Source organism: Cololabis saira, chromosome 12, assembly GCF_033807715.1.
Source record: "Cololabis saira isolate AMF1-May2022 chromosome 12, fColSai1.1, whole genome shotgun sequence".
NCBI classification, from domain to species: Eukaryota; Metazoa; Chordata; class Actinopteri; order Beloniformes; family Belonidae; genus Cololabis; species Cololabis saira.
The window spans coordinates 16,306,267-16,325,299 of record NC_084598.1 but is presented as its reverse complement, the minus strand read 5'-3'; the positions used below and the strand labels follow the sequence as shown (position 1 = coordinate 16,325,299).

At 44.7% G+C, this 19,033-nt stretch overlaps 1 protein-coding gene across 3 annotated transcripts in view; it reads right to left on the bottom strand.

Annotated features, from left to right (window-relative positions):
* The window catches only part of mecp2 (methyl CpG binding protein 2), a 33,064-nt gene that overhangs the window by 5,699 nt on the left and 8,332 nt on the right, over positions 1 to 19,033 (bottom strand). The gene's annotated exons all lie outside the window — the stretch shown is intronic.

Here is a 19,033-nt window from a genome sequence, read left to right as displayed (position 1 = left end):
TTAACAATACTGCAGTTTTGTTTTACACTATATACAATGCAGCATAGTGAAAAAAAGGTTTGGTTCTTGTCTCATTATTTCAATATTATCATTGTCAATGAATGGAAAATATTTGAACTTGAGTGGACATCCAGAAGGTTGAATGGCATTTCCTGCCTTCAGTATAGCTAGTCAGCACCAGGTCCACACCACATTAGGGCTTTTTGACCAATTCAAAATCAATGGCTCTAGCTGTGGCTAGAGCCATTACCGAACAGGTTCTACAAAGAACTGACTTGCTTTTCCACTGGGCACAGAGTTGGGACCCAACGTAATTTTTCACATCACCAATGTAGAAGCAAGAAATCCATAAAAGGAGTGTGAAATCCCTCAGCATTGGATGAGGTTCAGTCATCCAGGAGAGATGTAGAATTGAGTCGGTGCTCCTTGACAGATTAGGATATCTCTTGGATGCCTCCCTGAAGAAGTGTTTCTGGGTTGTCTAACAGAGAAGAGGTCTGAAGCAAACCATGGACATTATGGAGGGATTATATTTCTCATATAACATATTAGTATCCCCCAGAAAACCACAAAGAGTTGAACAGAGAAACGAAGGTTCAGACCCCTGGTCTAGGCTCCAGGATCAGTAGAGGTTAGTGGATGGACAGAATAAAAACCTTCTTCCAGCTGTAGATTTCAGCATCTCCTGTGAAACTTAAGATGATATGACACATTTGCTTTGCTTAAAGCTAGCGATAGTGCTACCGCACTAATCCTGTGATTAATTTGATCATGTCTTAACATAGCATTTTAAACTTTGATGTGCAGCAAACAAGTGGAATGAGACCCCTAGGAATGGTGGGCCCTGGTTCACTTTCAAACAAAACCAATCATTTTTCCAGCCCAACTATGAGCTTTCTATTGAAAACTTTGAGATGTGGTAGGCACTGCCACTGAAGTGGGTGTGACGTAGGCCAGTTTCCTCTTTACAGTGGTCCCCTGGTCAGAGAGGGTCATGGGAGCTGGGAGTGCACATTACCACTGGACTTCATTACTTTCAGAAAATGGTCTGGCTGGTATGCAGCCGGAACACAGGGAATACAGCAATGGTTTCTAGTAGGACGAAAAATAAACAAATATCAGTGTGCTCCTTTGCACACATATATAACCAAATATTCTTAACATTCAATTCAATTTTAATTATATAGTGGCAATTACAACAGAAGTTGTCTCTAGGTGCTTTCCAGAAACCCAGAACATAACCGTGCAAAGAATTAAGGCATATTATTTGCATAAATATCCAACCAAATAACTATTACACATATAGACGCCATGTAGCCTAACACATATCAACTATAAAGGGCTCCGAACAACTACAGAAATTCTGAAACTCAAACGGTTCAAAGTGTGTTAGATGTAACTTCAGCTGGGAAGCTGTCAGCTTGACATGTTTTTAGAAGTGTATCTAAACATCATGGAGATCAACTTCCGAGTTGGTGTTTCAGGCTGTAGCTGACCCATTTAAGCCTGTTGTATGCCTGCTGGAGATCAGCCCAGTTGTTGTATTGGGTGATGTCAGTTAAGTGTGCTTGGAGCTGTCTGAGTTAATCCAAAAAAAGCAATTTTCAGTTTACATTTTGATTCTGGCAAGCTTTGCAGTTTGAGCCATTCATCAGGATGGTGACCTAAGAAAGTTGGTCCTTGGATCCACCAGTTTGGGTTTCCAAGCGCTGCCAATGTCTTACCCCTTGTGGTATAGTCTACAGGGTTGTTGGCAGAGTTCCCATATTACCATTCACATGTTTAAGTGAGCTCCTGAATTTCAGCAATCTATGTACGAATAAATACTTTAAAAATGCAAGGCTAAGGTTTTAGCGACATCAAAACAGATGTTGAATCAGTCCATAAGTAGGTTCTGTGAATGGGCAATTTCAGTTCTTTGTAAAGAGTGTGAGAGTGAAGAGTTTGGCACCATGCGCCACACAACTCCAGTCACAGCATCAATTGTTTCTTTGGAGCAACCTTGGGATGTGCTATTACAAACGTGAATTGTACATTGCCTTCACTCTCCATCACAAGGTATACCACTGAGCCATAAGCTTGCTCTGATGCATCACAGAACATGTGTAGGCTATACTCAATAGTGCTGATATTTAGACTGGGCAAGGCATATCTCCAGAGTATTGTGATGTTGCTCTGGTTGTATAGCGCCGTTTCCCATTTGCTCCATTCCTCTAAGAGCATTGTGATGATGCTCAGGTTGGTTAGCTCTGTCTCCCATTTGTTTGATTCCTCTAAAGCAGAGGACACACCAACCCGACGTCGCCCGCTGTCGGCCGACTGCTGTGTTGCCTCGCGTCGCCTGTGTCGGGCTGGGTCGGGCTCAAAAAGAAGCACTTGGACACACCGCAAAGACGACACCCAACGGCCAACTAGCGCGTACGTTCTGCGCAGTCTGCGTTTCAATTTGCTGCAATGTTTTCGGAGAAGAGCCGCCGGTCCGGGGCGCAGCAGCAGCTCACGTACAGACGTGATCGCCAGGTCAACCTGCTGTCGTCCCGGGGAGAAACCTGCAGCTCTGTGGAGAATTACCGCTGGCTGAAATAAATCATTTAGGAAGATAAATGTTGGTTTAATAGATGAAATCTATGCCTGTTAAGAAATTTGCTCCGAAAATTTCGGGATTTCTGCCTGCCTGCCGGCTCGGGAGCCAATTTATGGTTCCGCGTTAAATCGACGCAGATCTGAACAGCCAATCAAATAGTGAGCTGTTTGACCGACGGCCGACATTCGACATGTTGAATCGGCTGAAAAGCTGCCGACGGGCGGCCGACCTGTGGCGACGTGCGGGACACACCGGGAAAACTAGGCCAACAGACGCGCACCGACGCTCATCGACGGCCCGACGGCCGACAGTCGGCTTGGTGTGTCAGGGCCTTAAGAGGTTAGGAGGGATATATGGATATTCAAAGTCAGATTTCTTGGCCCATAGCCGGTGGATGAGCACCTTAGCTCTGGTTAAAGGTAAAATGGATTATTACACCCATGGAATCGTACTGTGTGGCTAGTACATGATGGCGCAGTGAATAGATCCAAGATCCAGTAAATAGATCCAGTGAATAGATCCAAGATCCTTGGAATAGATCCAACCACAGGTCTGACTTTAGAGCCTAGCATTTCAGAGAAGAAAAGCCAACTCACACCCAAAGCATGTTTATGAGGGTTAATGTGCTTCTCCAAAAGCCAGAGTTCTGTACTGTCAGATTTAGTGTCAGCTGGGAGATGGGAAATTGCACTTGGGTCATTGCTTGCCCACTGTCTGATGTCAAAGCCTCCCCTTAACAAGAAGGTCTTGCATATTATCCACAAAAGACTTTGCCTCTGGTGTAGTAGGAACAACTCTTAAGGTACTTGTCAACATAAAACTACTCCTCTACAGTTTGCATTATTTCCTAATTTCTTTCCATGTTATCTCTCACGTGTTTTTGTAATACAAGAGCTGCACAGCAAGGACTACCAGTGGTGCCAAATGGCATGACTTGCCATTGGTGCACCTCTGGTGGTTTGTCTCATTTCAGGTTCCTCCATACAAACCTCAGCAACCTTCAAGTCTGAGGCATACTTGATGTAACATTGCTTCGATATCTCCACTCACTGCCATAGCATGCTGTCAAAACCAAAACATTACTCCAAGCCTGGATGATCCAAGCACAGGACAGAGCAGCTGATCAATGAGGGAAAGACCCTGATGTAAAAAGGAGGAATTAAACACTAGGCAGTGCTTCCCATTGTGCTCTACAAGGTGGAGGGGAATGAACCATGATTCAGTGGATGCATCAACTTCACTTGTGCTTACATTTCTGAGATACCCACCACTGAGTAGTTTACTTATTTGGTCTTTATAGATGTTAGACTTCACAAGTTCTTTCGCTAACTGCCTTTCTCTGCTCCTTAGAGTTGGCATTACATCCTCTGCCTCAGCTTTCAGTAAGGGTGCACCTTTGATGCGAGGCAGGGGTGTTACATACCTCAATTCATCTCCTACCATTACTCGACTTGTGTGTGTCTCCAGAAGGTCAATAACTTCCTGATCTTGACTGGAACAGGTTATCAACCTTTTTACTTCTGAAGGGTAGGATATCGACCTGCCAGAGGTGCTCCACATGCTGGTGAAGGTCATCTGAGGGTCTGAGAGAAGTGAAGAAGCAATCAGTTTGGACGTGGCCGGGTGTAAGATCATCAGGTCCCTGAAGAGCCCACCAAGTGCAGTATAAACTGCCACTGGTCCCCCTTTAGGATTAATGTGAACCATTTCCTTCGCCACAATCAAATGGGCATTGTAAGAGCCAATGAGGAGCAGTGGCTGGACATCATTGAAGGGTTGAAGTGGTATCCTTCTCAAATGTCGGCAATGCTTCTGCAGAAGAGACACTGGATATGACTGATGGGCGAGTGCTACGGTACCGACTGTTAAGGCCCCATGGATGCGATGTCTGTTCCTTGGCTGATTAGTGGATTACATATAAAGGTCTACTGATATTCCACTGAGGTGAACTACATCCTGACAGACGGTCCTCAAGGCCATAGACTACTCATGACCAACAGATCAAGCTGATGTGTTGCCTCTGCCATTACGATAGTGCTGGTCACACCATCATTAAATATGGCATAGGTATGGAGCCACTTGTCCCAATTCCAAAGTATAACAGGCACAACCTTAAGATAAACATGTGCACCCTGTTTAACAAGGGTGAGAGAAGTTGTCCCCAGGAGTGAGATGAGATAAACTCTTGGATTTAGCTTGGCAATGGCTTGTAAGACAAGTAAATGGATTTCCTGGCTTCAGGGTAAGCCTTTTTGAGGGTTCACGTATCATGTATGTTTCTGGTGTGACCACACTTGCCACTTGTCATTCCTTCTACAATCCATATCTCAATCTGTACAGCTATCTGTTTTCTGATAGTAGGACAATATAAGAAGTAGTGATCTGTGCCCCGCAGTAGAAACAGAGGTTTGCTGTTAGGGACTTGTCAGGTGAGTTTTGTTGAAACATCTCAGAATATAACCTCTCCACCTCAGATTTTACTCTCAACTATTCTGCCAGATACTTAAGGCTGATAAGTTGGGACTGTAACCCTGTAGTTGACCATGGGTTTGTAGATGCTCAATGAAAATGTCCTTGAGATGTCAGGCAAGTTTACTCAAGAGTCTATTGATGTGACTAAATGGCATGAGCTTGACTCTGTTTGGGCCCTCTAATGAAGTTACCGTTATTACCAATAGATCAACATGGAGGGCAAATGTTTGGAAGGCCTTTGAATCTCCTTTCTTAATATCATGCGAGTTCAGAATAGATCAAATAAAGTAAGATAATCTTCCTTTGTCACATACAGTTATACACAGTACAATGTGTAGTGAAATGTTTTTTTTGTACCAGCATCCATTTCAAGAATAAAGAAAAACAATCAAAGATTTAATCAAATAAATAAGCAAACCAAACACTGTTGTAATAATAAGGTTCATGTTAAACAAAAGAAAGTGTATGTGTGGGGGCGGGCACGGGGGTGCCTGTGTGTAGGCAAAAACAGTTTAAAGTTAAGAGTTTAGCAGACGGATGGCCTGGGGGAAGAAACTCTTCCTCATCCTCTCGGTGGCAGACTTAAAGCACCGATAGTGTCGGCTTGACAGCAGCAGGGAAAAGGAGGAATTTCCAGGATGACTAGGCTGCTTCAGGATCTTCATGGCCCTTGACCTGCATCGCTGGGTGTAAATGTCCTGCAGGTTGGGGAGGGTGGATCTAACAGTCTGCTCAGCTGAGCAAACCACCCTTTTTAGGGCCGAGAAGTCCTGCTTAGTGCAGCTAACCATCCAGTCCGTGATATTCCCACACAAGGTGCTCTCAGTGGTGCAGGTGTAAAAGTTCCTGAGCACTGGAAGTGGAAGCTTGAAGTCACTCAGGCGTCTGAGGTGATAGAGATGCTATCTGGCTGGTCACCCACACGTACCACCTGTTGTCTGCCAGTTAGGAAGCTGTGGACCCACCCACACATGGAGGAGTTCAGTCCAAGGTCACACAGCTTAGTGACAAGCCTGGAGGGCACTAGGGTGTTGAATGCTGAATTGTAATCCACGAACAGCACTCTCGGATGGTTCATCCTCTCATTATCCACGTGGGAAAGACTTTATGGAGCATGAGGACTATGGCATCATCTGTTGATCTGCCTGGGTGGTAGGGAAACTGCAGTTGGTCCAGGGTGGCAGGTAGGGAGGAGGTGATGAAGGTTTCTCAAAAACATTTCATCACCATAGGCGGTAGTCATTGGGACTATTGGGCTGGATTTTTTGGGGGACGGGCACTATAAAAGAGACTGTCAGCCAGATAATTGTCAGCACTCACCCTGAGTGTGTGTGGCGTTTTATAGTCTGTAATTGTGTGTAGTCCCTGTCACAGTCCCTTGGAATCACACTGCTGTAACTGTGACTCCAGTTTCTTGCCATAGCAATGTTTAGCCTCCTGCCCGTCCATGTCTCCGGTCACAAGCCCTGTGTTGTAGGCAGCAGTGCGAGATCTCAGGGTTTTACAGATGGTTGCAACCACACACAGCTTCTGATTGAGAAAAGTCCTGATGGTGGTTTTAGGTGTAATCCACTACTTCTCCAATGAATCCCATGATGGCTTCCGTAAACACATTGATGTCACCGCCTGAGCTGTGTCGGAACATGACTCAGTCGGCTGAGTCCAAAGCACCCGGCAGAGCAGCCTCTGATCGACTGAGACCAACGTATAAATGTAACCCTAACCTTAACCCTAACCCAAAAGAGCGTCACTTCTTTGACTGCTGGTGCTGCATGCTTGAGCCATTGTTTGTATTTTGGCAGGAAAAAGAACAGCGGTATGGTCCGTTTTACCAAACGGGGGCAGGGGTGTGGCTTTGTAGCTGTCCTTGAGAAGGGAGTAGCAGTGGTCTAGAGGTTTCACTCCTCTAGAGAGGCAGGTGATATGTAGCTTGAACTCCGGCCACAATGAGGGTTGCATCCTGAAGGTTAGCCTGGTAGCTAGTAATAGCCTCATGTAGCTCGGTTAGTGCAGCGTCCGTATCCGCTTAAGGTGGAATATAAACGGCGCCAGTGATGACCGAAGAAAAGTTGCGGTACAGGTAAAGGGGACAGTATTTTATGGTTAGAAGCTCCAATTTGGGGGTAGGGGAGTGATGCAGAGCAGCAATGTTCACTTCGTCAAACCACTTACTGTTCATTGGAAGATATACTCCACCTCCCCTTGTTTTGCCAGATTCACTGGTTGAACAGCATGATTGTTCTCCACACGCTGGACACTAGCTAGTAGGATACTTGGCAGTGGCGTTCTGTGTGCTCTGCGCTTTAGCCTGTTCCTAATGCCTGGTTTTCCTCAGGGCCTTTTGTTCAACCTGGACCCTGTGCATCCTCCTTTGCTGTTATTATCAGCTTCCCGCAGAATGTCCAGGGGCTGAGCCAGAACGGCAGAAAAGTTCTTAGGAGTACTGTGAGAGTGTTGTACACCTATGTTTAGGAGTGTCTGCTTGTCGTATGTGAAACGACACAGCACAGACAAGCAAGCATCCATCCATCCATCCATCCATCCATCCATCGTCCGCCGCTTATTCGTTCCCGGGTCGCGGGGGCAGCAGCCTCAGCAGGGATGCCCAGACTTCCCTCACCCCAGACACTTCCTCCAGCTCCTCCGAGGGGAGTCCGAGGCGTTCCCAGGCCAGCCGAGAGACATAGTCTCTCCAGCGTGTCCTGGGTCTTCCCCGGGGTCTCCTCCCGGAGGGACATGCCTGGAACACCTCCCTAGGGAGGCGTCCAGGAGGCATCCGATACAGATGTCCAAGCCACCTCAGCTGACTCCTCTCAATGTGAAGGAGTAGCGGCTCGACTCCGAGCTCCTCCCGGGTGACCGAACTCCTCACTAGGGATGTTAATAATTAATCGATTTTCGATTAATTGCCGTTATGAAATTACCCGATTAAAATTAACGATTACAAATAATCTATTTATTTATTTATTTATTTTTTTCGTTTAATTTCACCAGCTGGTATTACGCCCGGACCACATTTAATGCGACACAACGCGCTGCGCCGCGCACATAAAGTTAGAAGAAAGAGACGGCGGATATGTTTGGTTTTAGTAACATGCTCAGGCAATGAGTCTGCAATGGCCCAGACGGGAGACACATGTAGCTCAGTGCTTAACTTTTATTTTTAATCCACTCTATATTCTTCTGGTTGTTCTCCGATATGCTCCCCTAAAGCCTGAATTATGGTTCCGCCTTAAATCGACGCAGAGCCGCCGCCGTAGCCTACGGCGTAGGCTCTGCGTTGTTGTAACGCGGAACCATAAATCAGCCTTCACCCGGTACGCACATAGGTTCATCTAAACATCTGTCCCCGCTACAGTTTTAACTAAAAGAAAATGTGCTCCAATACAGCAGGTCTCATCATTTTATTTTGAACACTGCCAAAACTCTAACTTAAAACGTAACTAGAACTTAAAATTTGCTTGACACAAATGACACTATTATGGCTGCTGCTACTACTAATAGCCTTGAAGTGCACTTTATATTATATTCCTTGTGGTACAAAAATGTCTTTTTGTTACTTTTGTATCAAATAAATATTTGATTAAGGAATACATTAAAATGTCCTTTGTATGTTATATAAGCAAAAAAAATTATGTTTGTATCTCAGATGGGGGAAAAACGCTGCTTATCAACTAATCGATGATCGATCGATAAGGTTATCAACTGTCAATTAATGAAATAATCGATAATTTGCATCCCTACTCCTCACCCTATCTCTAAGGGAGCGTCCAGCCACCCTGCGGAGGAAACTCATCTCGGCCGCTTGTATCCGCGATCTTGTCCTTTCGGTCACTACCCAAAGTTCATGACCATAGGTGAGGGTAGGTGCGTAGATTTACCGGTAAATAGAGAGCTTCGCCTTTCGACTCAGCAAACCGCCCCAGCACATGCTGAAGGTCCCGGTCCGATGAAGCCAACAGGACAACGTCATCTACAAAAAGCAGAGACGAAATCCTGTGGTTCCCAAACCGGATCCCCTCCGGCCCCTGGCTGCGCCTAGAGATCCTGTCCATAAAAATTATGAACAGGACCGGTGACAAAGGGCAGCCCTGCCGGAGTCCAACATGCACCGGGAACAAGTCTGACTTACTGTCGGCAATGCGAACCAAACTCCTGCTCCGATCATACAGAGACCGGACAGCCCTTAATAGAGGGCCCCGGACTCCATACTCACCGAGCACCCCCCACAGAATGGCACGAGGGACACGGTCAAATGCCTTCTCCAGATCCACAAAGCACATGTAGACTGGTTGGGCAAATTACCATGAACCCTCGAGCACCCTGCGGAGGGTGTAGAGCTGGTCCAGTGTTCCGCGACCGGGACGAAAACCGCATTGTTCCTCCTGAATCCGAGGTTCAACTATCGGCCGTATTCTCCTCTCCAGTACCTTGGCATAGACTTTCCCGGGGAGGCTGAGAAGTGTGATCCCCCTATAGTTGGAACACACTCTCCGGTCCCCCTTTTTAAACAGAGGGACCACCACCCCAACGGTACTGTCCCCTTCCTCCATGCGATGTCGCAGAGGCGTGTCAACCAAGACAGCCCTACGACATTCAGAGACTTGAGGTACTCAGGGCGAATCCCATCCACCCCCGGTGCCCTGCCACTGAGGAGCTTACGAACTACCTCAGTGACCTCGGCTTGGGTGATGGATGAGCACGCCCCAGAGTCCCCACTCTCTGCTTCCTCAGTGGAAGGCATGTCAGTCGGGTTGAGGAGATCCTCGAAGTATTCCTTCCACCGTCCGACGATATCCCCAATCGAGGTCAACAGCTCCCCACCCACACCATAAACGGTGCTGGCAGAGTACTGCTTCCCCTTTCTGAGGCGCCGAACGGTCCTCCAGAATTTCCTCGAGGCCGACCGAAAGTCTTCCTCCATGGCCTCCCCGAACTCCTCCCAGACCCGGGTTTTTGCCTCCAGGACCGCCCGAGCCGCGGCTCGCTTGGCCTGCCGGTACCTATCTACTGCGTCAGGAATCCCACAGGCCAACATAGCCCGGTAGGACTCCTTCAGTCTGACGGCATCCTGTACTTGGCGTTGCTTATCACGGGAGCACGTCGGTAATGCATTTGAAGAGAAAGCACGTCGGAGTGCTGAACGAAACGGACTCGCCTTGGTAAGATATTAAGCGCATTTTGGCTTTAAAAGAAAGCTTTAACGTTATGCCTAACAAAGTATTAAATTAAGTCAGATATTTGGAGAAACTGCGTTTAGTGTCTGTGGCGCATCTTGGAAGAGAGACGCACGGGACCGCAGTCGGTCAGAAATATTCTCTCCCTCCAGCAATGTAATGGCCAAGCGATTCATTTGTTAAATTAATTCGTTTCATTCGAAACTTTGTTTATTTTATGTTATTTATTAGTATTATTTGAGCCACTCACAGCTACTCTCGTTGCTATAACCTCAATCACATAATTGATGCAGCGCGAAAGGCGAAAAAAGGCTTGTGCGCTGATGACAATGATGGATTTGCATCTAACTTTCAGTCAGGTGCCTATGAACTGTCAATTATCCATCAAACTCCACAATGATCATGTTAACATTAAATCAGATAGATTTGTCTGGACTTTTCTCTTGCGGGACGGGAGAAGACACTAAATCAATGCATCTTTATTGTGCGCCGTGCGGGCATGAATTCTCAGAGTTTTGCGGGAGGGGCGGGAGTGTAACACACGTTGCAGGTGCGGGCGGTAATGGTCAGAAATTCACCGGGAGCAGGATGAAGAAAATAGTCCCGCTATATCAGGGCTCTAGTGCCATCTTTCTTGTGTTTATTATCATTTGCCACATAATTAATGCAACCTCATACTAAATTTTAAAAAAAATTACTAATTATCCGATTAGTCGACTAATCGTTTCAATAGTCAGTGACTAGTCGACTATTAAAATAGTCGTTAGTTGCAGCCCTAGAGATCAGTGTGCCCAGTCTCAGGACATGGGTCCTGCTGCCATCAGTGCTGATGACACAGCCTGTAACAGAGGGGATGTTACTGAGTGGACTATTGTCTTCAGAGATTTCTGCTGAACAAATAGCTGTATTGGCCTTAACATGAATGTACATGTGTGAGGTACTGTATTACTGATGATGGGTGATGATGAGGAAGCATCAACGGATTTGAATATTGTGCAATAGAATGGACTAACTTCTTGTGATGTTTGGGGAAGAATAGTTAAGTTGGGATATTATCAGTGAAGGCACACTGGTGGAGTATATATCCCCCTGTGAATCAACAACACTGCTATGTAAAATCCCTGAAGCTTAGACTTTGACTCAGTTTATCAGAGAGGGAGCCTGATTCCATGGTCTTTGCCTCACTTGGACTCTGTGTCAAACCCATTGAATGCCTTAGCATGGCAAAGAGCTGGTTAGCTGTCACTGAAGACATCTGTTGCCTACTAGTAGTTAACCGCAGCTCGGGACTGCTGGCACTAAGCAGTTTGGACATTGTCAGTGAAGGTGGTAAGGTCAACTGATAAGGAACTAAGGAAGCTGTCTATTCCGTCTCTATTCTGATGCTGTGCCCTGAGGTACAACAATCTCTGCTCTGCCATGTTGCAGCCACTGTAGCTAAAGGAATCAGGCTCTAAGGACCAATATTATAAACTTTGAGATGTGGTAGGCACTACCACTGAAGTGGGTATGACGTAGGCCAGTTTCCTCTGTATAGTGGTCCTCTGGTCAGAGAGGGACATGGGAGATGGGAGTGTAATTTACAATTGAACTTTATTGCGTTCAGAAAATGGTCTGGCTGGTATGCAGCCAAAACACATGGAATGCAGAAATGGTTTCTAGTAGGACAAAAGAATAAAAAAAATATCAGTATGCTTTTCTCCACCCATATATATCCCAGTAATTCTTAATATGATCATCCAAGGACTTAAAATGAAATAACTATTACTATTAGACATCATATAGTCCAACACACATAAACATTTCTGGTAAGCATTAATAAACTATCATTAGCCTTAGCATTGTACTCAAACCACAGAAATTATGAAACTCAAACTGGTCAAAGTTTGTTCCATGCACATTTAAGTCGCCTGAATATAGTAAAATAGCCCACCAACTCACATTTATAGTAACTTACAATGATCATGGATTCATTTACCGCTTCCTGCTTGAAATTAAAAAGAAGAAAGAAATGGGGAATTCAGAACACTTTCTGTATTTCTTCTATAGTGTTCTTTACTCTCTCAAATGTTCAAAGGCAATATAAACTTCAAGACCACCATTTTCTGATTTGATCTAGTTCTAAAATACAAAACTACTAGTATGAAGGCACCCTTAAAGTCTCAGACAGATATGTCGGATGAGTCCTCTGATACCCGATGATGGACTGGTGATCTGTCCAAGTTCAGTTTCAAGTTTATCTACAGAGTACCTGTGCTTTATAGAATAAAACAAAGCATTAAACTAGCAACAGATGACAAATTAAAGTAAACACATGTTAAAACAATGATCAAATATGTGCATGCATAAAGTATAGTGTTATTAAGTTTACTAAAACCATAACAAAAAAGAGAGATAAATAAATAAGGAAATCAACCATATGTCACGGTTTTTGTATTTAGGTTCCTGTTTTATTTTGATATCCGGCTCTTGTGTTTTAATTTTGTCTCGACTTACCTTGTACCCATCTGCCCTGATTGTTTGCACCTGTGTCTCATCAAGCCCTCTGTGTGTATCTTGTCTTTCCCTTAAGGCTGAATTATGCTTCTGCGTCAAAATGGCGCCGTGCCTACGGCGTGTGGTTTGGGTCGACGCAGACGACACGCCGTCACTGACGCCGTCACTGACGCCGTCACTGACGCCGTCACTGACGCCGTCACTGACGCCGTCACTGACGCCGTCACTGACGCCGTCACTGACGCGCACCTCCCGAAAATTGTAACTACGCGTCGAGGAGACGCAGACCACACGCAGACGGAGAGGGCTGTGATTGGTTCACTTGGAAGCAACGCATTTCCGGTTTCTGGTTTGAAGCAGTAGTGAACTTCCAGGGCTCTGTACTTGTCCTTATCTCTTTGATTTACTGTGACCGGAAAAAGTAGGATAAACCATTCAGAAAAAGATCGCTAACTAGCGGCCATGGGGGGTACTGCACCGCGACCAAATGGAGTGACGGAGAAGTCCGAAGGGTTCAGCACGGCGTCACGGCTGCGGCGTGTGCTCTGCGTTGGTGTGACGCAGAACCATATTTCAGCCTTTACTCCCTGCTAATCCGTACTGTTCTTACCACCATTTTCATCTTTTTGTTTTTTGTCAAGTTGTGGCCTTTGTTTTTTCTTTGTAATTCCTGCTTAGAAGGGCCTTAATTTAGAAAATGAAATCATGTTTCTTGTAGTGATGGGCAGATGAAGCATTGAAGCCTTTCATCCAATTAGTTCACACCAGCGCAAAGCTTCTTGAAGCTTAGGGCCAGTCCCAATACACCCCCTACCCCTACTTTTCAGCCCTACCCCTATATTTTGCGCGTTCCCGTGAGGGTAGTGGTGTCCCAATTCCTCTTTGCCTAAAGGGGTAGTGTGCATATCGAGGGCTAGGGAGTATGAATCTAGCCCTTAAAAGCTAGGGATCTCAGATGCTGACTTCGCGACAGAGGACCAGAAAAATTTCCCAGAATGCTTTACGTCATCATTTGCAGACTGAATCAAACAAAAAAACATGGCGGACGTTTCTAATTTTTAGTGAATAAAATCAATCTTTTGAGTTAGTTTCTGCATAAAAATGCGTTTTGATTACATTTCTAGCGAGAAATATATATTTTACTTTCATAATATTCACTCAGTGAATGTACATAATCATTCACTTGCTCGTTGTTGCATTGTATCTTCGGATCTCGCCAGAATAATAAATCATAGGGTACGCGTCGATTTAACGCACAACCGTATTTCAGGCTTTAAGATCTGTTTACACCGTGTCATAAATGCATTCGAGCGCCCGACTATCGCGTCGAGCTGCGCGACATCGGACGCTCTCTGTCCACATTGAAACCGTTAAACTCGCGCCCAGTTAGGACAGTCCAATAGAAAATAAAGCAATGGAATTGATTTTGTCACTGAAGCTCGCATCGCATAGGACACGGTTTAATAGTGTACGCAGCCGCTGCTCTTCTGCCCAGAGGCTTTGTGCCCTCCCCTGCTACACATCATTCAGGCAGCCAATCAGCACAGAGCCTCATTATCATAGCCCCGCCTACCCTCAGAATCCTCCATAGAAAAGGAGGTTAGAAGCGGTAAAAATAAAGACATGGGCCAGAGGCTGAATTTCTGATTTATGTAGAAAAAACAAGCTTTTGATTGTTTTTAAGACATTCAAGGCCTGTTTAAAATATACATTAAATGCCATAATAGGTCCCTTTTAAACAGTTTAGTTGGAATGGGGTCAAGCATACAGTTTGACATTCCAAAAGACTAAATTACTGACAATAAATAAGACAGATTAATAGGCGTAAAATAATATAAATATATAAACAGGGCAGACATTGTTATCTAAAAACATGCCACCCGCAGAACAGACAAACCAATCAGTTATCTGACATTTTTATTAAAAAAAGTTCATAAAATCATTGCTGCTGAGAGAAGCGGGAATACGTTGTTCAGCAGAACGATGGCTCTTCATCAGCCTGGCTACGGTGCTACAGATTTATCAGAAGTAGGAAAACCTCTTAGTGTTTGTGTAAGGGTTCCAAGATGTAGGTCATACCACGGACTGCACCATCAGCTATGACTTTTCTCTTATATGGAGCAACACCATCAAGGCTAAATGCAATGCTGGCATCAACAAAGCAGTCCAATTGTGAATAAGTGAAGTTTGTTGAACAGCCCAGCCAATACTTGTGGTGTAGGGTTAATGTGGTAGGGTTTTAAGTTAGTATACTTTAACTTTTGGCTCAGTTAAATGTTAAATGTCTTGTTTTTCTTGCCTGTGAGTACATCTCGTCAGCCCTGTGAGCATATGTCATCTCGTCGTTCGCTCCTGCTTGCTGGTCCGTACCATGTTTCTACCTGATTCAACCCATCTGGTTGCCATCCCCATCTGTTCGTTGACCTTGCTGTTTGTTTCATGGCTCTCTGGTTTTTCGTCATTTTGAATTCAAGCTTAGTTTTGTTTAAATAAAAAAAATTTTGGAACTCCTGCTGCCTCAATCTCCTACCTTCGGGTCTTGCTCCACCCGTGACATGAATACATGGAGATGTAGGAAATGATGAAAATATTAGTTTCTTGAATCTGTTTAAATTCCTTCAGGTTGATTTTTTGGACTTTTACAACAAATGTAACTAAGAAATTATCAGACAACAGAGGGGAAATAAAAGATCTTCTATGTCCATGCCATTGATTAGGAGAAGATTGAGTATGTGGTTATGGGAGTGGGTGGAGTTTTTTTTACCATTTGATAAAACTGAATCCAATAAAGAACTAAAAGCAATATTAACACTGTCACTTTCAATGTCAACATGAATATTAAAGTCTCCCACAATGATCATCAGAGCATCAGAGAGATAAAGTGTAGCTTAGCCTTAGCTGCCATTCCTCTTCTGCCAGTGTCGCCAGCTTTATGATGAGCATCGTTACTAGGAGAAGTAGGATCATTCATGGCTAGATCATCGTCTTGTTCTAGCCAGGTTTTTGTTACACTGAATAAATCCATTTTGTGATAAGATCATGCAGTCCACATTTGATTTAGATTTTTTTTTAAAGATTTTGCAGCACTAGTGGCCTTTATTGAAAGTAGGGGAACAGGGAATCGGTATAGAGAGAGAAGGGGGAAGTCGCCCAGCAAAACGCGGCAGGCTAGGACTCAAACCTGAGCTGCCTGCACAAGGGCAGCCTCTCAACCCACTGAGCTATCAGGGCCCCACATCTGAATATTCTGGGATTTTGTGGTCTGTTTCCAAATACGGACCAGATCCGGAGAGCAGCTTGTTTACTGACTTTTCATTGAGAGATAATTACAGGGATAAGGAACTTTTCCAGGGTGACATGGTACGGAGAATGACTGATAGGATTGCCAAATGTCTGTTCGGAAGAGGGCGGATCTGGGCAGCAGGTGTTTATGGGGAATAGTCATTTATGTGGGTGATTAAGGAGAGTGTGCTGTAAGTTAAAATGATAGTATCCACATACCAGATCTATTTAAATGGACGACATCTCTGTTAAGGAAGCAACATTGATTCCAAAACAGATACAAATTGTCAATGAAACAAGATCAAGAACCCCTTTCATTTTCCCATTGGCAGCTGGAACAGGTTCCAGCAGAGCGTCGTTCCTGGAAGCACAACTGAAGGATGGATGGATAGAGTCATTCGGCAGCCACCTGAAAGACTGTGCGCTTTTTTTGATTTGAGCTTTAGGATATTAACAGTGTCAGAATCTAACACTTGTGAACCAGGAACTTTTTTACCACATAAAAATGTCCTCCGTTCTACAGACCTGGGTTCCTGGGGTTGGAAATGCATGGGGTCAGATAAGGAAAGCAGTCTCTGAAAGACTCTAGTCTTAAGGCCAGGACACACCGACCCAATAATCGGCCGTTGGGAAGTCTGGCGAGGTCGGTGACTCAAGTCTGGTAGGTGTGTCCAGTGCAGTTGTCCGTCGGCGTCTGTGTTCATTTTGATCCTGCATGTTGAATCGGCCACTAGCCGTCGCCCTCAATGACCAGTCTGATTGGTGGAGGGTTATGGCTGAGTTATGGTTCTGCGTCACACCGACGCAGAGCACACGCCGCAGCCGTGACGCCGTGCTGAACCCTTCTGACTTCTCCGTCACTCCATTTGGTCGCGGTGCAGTACCCCCCGCGGCCACTAGTTAGCGATCTTTTTCTGAATGGTTTATCCGACTTTTTCCGGTCACAGTAAATCAAAGAAATAAGGACAACTATTGTGCAAAAAACAAAAACAAAAAAAAAAAAAATCACATAAACGAAGAAAAGAGCCCTGGAAGTTCACTACTGCTTCAAACCGGAAACCGGAAATGCTTCGCTTTCAAACGAACCAATCACAGCCCTCTCGGTCTGCGTGTGGTCGGCGTCTCCTTGACGCGTAGTTACAATTTTCGGGAGGTGCACGTCAGCGACGGCGCAGGTGACGGCGTGTCCTCTGCGTCGACGAAAACCAGACGCCTTAGGCACGGCGCCATTTTGACGCAGAAGCATAACTGAGCCTTTAGTCCCTGACTAGCAAATCAGAGCTAACTGGAAATGACGATGTAAACATACTAGCTAAACAGCGATGGCACAGACACTACACTACACTCTATCATGGCATCGGTCTGGATTATGTTTGACTGTGTTGTGAGCGCCAGTATATTTTCATTATTAGCATTGTTTTTTTGGTCCTTCTGACTTCTATCAGAAGTGAAAACACCGACTGATGACAGCGGGCTCTGTTCAGAACTCTAGACTAGAGCGACTGTCATTTCTGGTTGTTCTTCTTTTCTTTCTGGGCAACATCACAGATAAGCGCTGTCTGCAGTTATGAGGACGTATTAGGCCTCCAGTCAGCGTCCGGTTTATGTGTTCAGTATTTTTTGACCGACTCAGGGAGTCTACCCTATGAAAACACTCTCTTAGCCAAGCCACATCCCATAAGCGGTCCTTTAAAGACCACATTATGGCAGGTATTTATGTTTGAATCAAAGGCAGCTGGACTTCTTTGTCTTCGTTCTTGAAGAGCTTTCACCTTCCATTAAGAGGGCCGCTTCATTTCAAAGTTTTGATGAAGCCTTTTGGACGGAAGGTGGAACAGCTGCAAAATAATTTCATAAGTAAATATAACCTTATTTGTAACAAGAAATCATTCACGTATCTAGGAATTATTCTTACCCAAGACATTACAAAATTATTTAAAAGCCACTTATATTTCACTTATGGCATCTAATACCTATTTTAAACAGGCCTTGAATGTCTTAAAAACAAGCTTTTGATTTTTTTTTCTAAATAAATTAGAAATTCAGCCTCTGAGCCATGTCTTTAGCCTCCCAGTCTTTAACCTCATTATCTATGCAGGATTCTGAGTGGGCGGGGAGGCTATGATAATGAGGCACTGTGCTGATTGGCTGCCTGAATGATGATACACCGCTACGAGAAAATGGCGGAAGCTCCGGCCGGCAGAGTTAGTTGTGGGCGTGGTTTCACGCATCGGAGGCCAACCGATGTAAATCGCATTTTCGTTACGTAACGACGGGAGCAGAATCTGAACGGCTCGTAGATCCACATCACACTGGATGGCTCATCCGGGCGGCTGTACAGACACTGCAGAATTTGGTTGCTTTTCTCCTTCTCTGAGTTGGCAGGCTGAGGGGAGACCACTTTATATATGTTAAAGCAAGAAATAACGTGTTTTTCATAATAGGTCCCCTTTAAAATTAAGTCTAACATCTCCATATGGAATAATTTACCCTCTCTTAGTCTAACCTGAAGGTCTGAATCAGGTACATGCCCATAAGCCCCGTCTGCTGTACCTTTTCTTGTCACTGCCTACTGAAATCAGTGATCAATATTTCAATGAATGGCAGAAATGAATTTAGTGCTTTATCTGCATGGGTAAAAAAAAAAACAAGAATAAAATACAGAGCAATGCTATTGTCAAAATATGAAGGTAAATAGTGAGATACTGAAGGTTTTTGTCTCTGCTTACAAATCTGGGAGTGGACAAAGATTAACATACACAAGTTTTCGGGAGTCTTTAAATTTGAACACTGATTATTAAATGTAAACGCAAGGTTGGACTGGTTATATGCAACAATGGAAAAGCACAGCTTCAGAAAGTTGGAAGGAGTTTGGGTGAAAAACATTACAACATATTTATTATCTCGATCAGAAAAACATCAAGCTGTTGGAACAAATTCAGCCAACCATTATCATTTATTCTGGGATTGTTCCAAGCTGTTGTCTTTTTGGTCTGAAATTCACGAGTGTCTGAAATACACA